This window comes from Corvus moneduloides, chromosome 7, assembly GCF_009650955.1.
Source record: "Corvus moneduloides isolate bCorMon1 chromosome 7, bCorMon1.pri, whole genome shotgun sequence".
NCBI lineage: Eukaryota > Metazoa > Chordata > Aves > Passeriformes > Corvidae > Corvus > Corvus moneduloides.
This window is the reverse complement of record NC_045482.1, coordinates 16,661,159-16,661,710: the sequence shown is the minus strand read 5'-3', so window position 1 is coordinate 16,661,710 and position 552 is coordinate 16,661,159.

Sequence of the window (552 nt, the reverse complement as noted above, 5' to 3'; positions counted from 1 at the left end):
TTAGCTACTCCTCTGCTTTGCAAAAGACAAGGCTCTCAATAGTTACCAAACCATATCACTGTCTCTACCATCCCCAGTTAAATCTTTGTCCACATGCATACTTAAAAATTAATTTGGAACTTTTTTGAGAAATAACTTGTGAGGTGGTGACAAATATTGCTTATCAGATTCTACTTGAGGTCAATTTTTTACTGTGAACCTCTACAACTAGGACCAAATAAATGACCAATGGGCTCATTATTGTTCCTTACAAGTGACTGTGATACAAAGAAACATCTGAGTGGATTTAGTATCTCTTTCCCAAGCGTTCAGCAGTGTGGAAAGTTTTAGGTAACTGTGACTGAAAGTCCCCCCAGCTATATCCAGAACTCCAGTAAACAATGTGAATGGAAATTCAGTCGAGATCTGTGTTTGCTCCCTACAGACTGCCTCTGCAGAAGCAGACAGCTAAATGTGGATATGCATGAGTTAATCCAGAAACTTGTATACAAATTATTCACAGGGGGAAAATTTAACTCCATAACCAAACTATCAAACTGCCAGAACAGCTGT